Source organism: Lynx canadensis, chromosome B2 (assembly GCF_007474595.2).
Source record: "Lynx canadensis isolate LIC74 chromosome B2, mLynCan4.pri.v2, whole genome shotgun sequence".
Classification (NCBI taxonomy): Eukaryota; Metazoa; Chordata; class Mammalia; order Carnivora; family Felidae; genus Lynx; species Lynx canadensis.
In genome coordinates, this window is record NC_044307.1 from 119,281,150 (window position 1) to 119,283,781 (window position 2,632).

A 2,632-nucleotide genomic window follows, 5' to 3' on the forward strand; every position below is an offset into this window, starting at 1 on the left:
GGATCTAGGATAGATCTGAAGGATTGGGAATTGTTAATGTGTGGATGACAATTAAATCCAAGGAACTGGTCAAAATGGCCTGGAGAAAGTGGGTTGGGAAGAAAAGGGGAGCTCTGAAGAGCATCAACATTTGAGGAATGGGAAGAGAGGGAGGGGCCTAACATCATAATTGAGAAGAAAGTGCCAGAGGGAAGACAGAAGAATCAGGAGATACATGGCTTCATGGATGCTGCAGGAAGCAAGACTTTCAAGGAGAAAGTGAGCAAAAGTCTAAAATGTAATGAGAAATAAAGCAAAACAAGACCAGAAAACAGGTTTAGATAAAGTATAGTCCAAACAGTACAAGGCAGAAAGCAAATGAAACTTCAAATCATTTAAAAAAAAAAAAAAAAGAAGAAACATGCAATAAAACGATTGAGGTGAGATCAAATAGGACAGCTATGTCATAAAAGGAAAAGGGCAAAGCAAAGATTTTCAGATTATTTTTTAAATCAAAATTCAACTATGTGCTGCTTACGTGATGCTTGACAGAAAACACGATATCACTAACAGTTTTTGATGGAATAAGCAAATACCACTGAGAGAATCTGAATACTATGATTAATAAATACTACAGAATGGCTAATTCCACAAAGAAGCCATTCCAGGTTCAGGAAATCATACAATGATTAAATCTGAAAGCCCGAAAGATGAAAAATGTTCTGAAAACATCAGGGTAAAAACTCAAAAGCGCTTAAAAGCAACACAACAATAAATCACACAGCATAGGTGGGTGAGGTGGCAGTGGTGGTGGCTAGGTGGCTGGGCAGGCGGGTTCAGGCGTTGGGGCCAACTGCTGCCAGGATCCTGCTGGAGGCAAACAAGTGCATCATTGAGGAGATGCTGGCACTCAATTTCGAGAATGCAGCCCCTCACAGCAAACCAGAAGCAGCAGTCACATGTGCAGATTTCGATGGAGTCTGCTATCGTATTTCAAATCCTAATGGAGACAAAACAAAGGTGATGGTCAGTATTTCTTTGAAATTCAGCAAGGAATCGAGGCACATAGTGCTGATGAGTTATTAAAGAGAGTGTATGGGAGCTTCTTGGTAAATCCTGAGTCAGGATACAATATCTTTTTTGCTATTGTGACGTTGGAAATCTGCCGGCATCCAAGATTCCACTGTGCATCAGGTTGGCATGTTGAAATGAAATTGTTTTGCCTCTGTCTTTGAGAAATACTTCCAGTTCCAAGAAGAGGATAAAGAAGGAGAGAACAGGGCAGTTATCCATGTAGAGATGATGAGACCATGTATACCGAGTCTTAAAAAGACAGAGTCACAGTCGTCTTCAGCATAGTGCTTAAGGATGTTGATGGTGTGGCCATTGGAAAAGTGTTCATGCAGGACTTCGAAGAAGGAGGCAGAGCCAGCCATACAGCCCTACAGGTCCTCTTTAGCCACAGGGAACCTCCTCTCGAGCTGAAAGACAGATGCTATCATGGGTGACAACACTGGCTATCTTAGCTTCATGCTGTTCCCTCACTACATCAATGCCAGTCTTAAGACAACACCATGTTCTGGGTGATTCCCACGTTCTGGGACTATTTGCACTACCACATCAAGGACTTTCAGGCCCATATTCACACAAGTATGCAGGCAAACACATTCCTCAAGGTGCTAAATCATGCATGCCCAGGTGCCAAGAAAAAAGAAGTGAAAACAATCACTGGGAAGATGTTTTCATCCAGCTAACTCTTGAGAACAGGATAAGGAAGTGGCTGGCAACTGAAGGCTGGAACACTTGCTACCAGATAATGTAGCTTTAAATGTTTCACCTCTTCGGGTTCTTAAGGGATTCTCCGTTTTGGTTCCATTTTGTGCATGTTTGGAAAATAATCTGCAGAAACAAGCTGCATTTGCAAGGAATTCGTAGTTCTCAGGAATTAAAAAAAGGAAAAAGAAAAGGTGTGTGTGTGGGGGGGGGGGGCGTGTGGGTGGCTCAGTTGATTAAACATCTGACTCTTGATTTCAGCTCAGGTCATGATCTTGTGGTTCATGAAATCAAACCCCAAGTCAGGCTCTGTGCTGACAGTGCAGAACTTGCTTGGAATTTTCTCCCTCTCTCTCTACCCCTCCCACATGTTTTTAGGGGTCATTTTTAATGACCTCTGATGACCAAACCAGCCTTTGGAACATTCTCTGTCCTCCTTCTGACTCTACTTGTGGTGTGTCCATGTTCATTATAATCTCAAAGGAGAAATAAAACTTTGTAAAAAAAAAAAAAGCAAAAACGACAAGAAACCAATCTTACTCTGAGCATTTTGGTAACTTTTTTTGTGTATGTACTTAGCTATACTTTAAGTAGTTGCTTTGTATGAGATGGTTAAAAAGGCCAAAGATAAAGGTGTTTGGTTTTTTTTTTCCTTTTTTTGTCAGTGAAGTTGCTGTTTATTTATTTATTTTTCCGGCCTGTTTCATATATGTGTGGAACAGTGTTGTCCAACGATAAACTAGAATTTTATTTTTCTGAATTGTTCTAAAAAAAGCAATTAACTGAAATGAATTATAGATTGAAATGTAAAATGCAAAACTATAAAACTTCTAAGAGGCAACATAGGAGATAATCTAGGTGATCTTGGGCTTGGCAATAA

The 2,632-nt window shown here is 40.3% G+C and overlaps 1 pseudogene; it reads left to right on the forward strand.

Annotated features, from left to right (window-relative positions):
* The first annotated feature begins 222 nt into the window (after positions 1-222).
* LOC115515000 lies at positions 223-1,781 on the forward strand (annotated as a pseudogene).
* Positions 1,782-2,632: the final 851 nt, after the last annotated feature.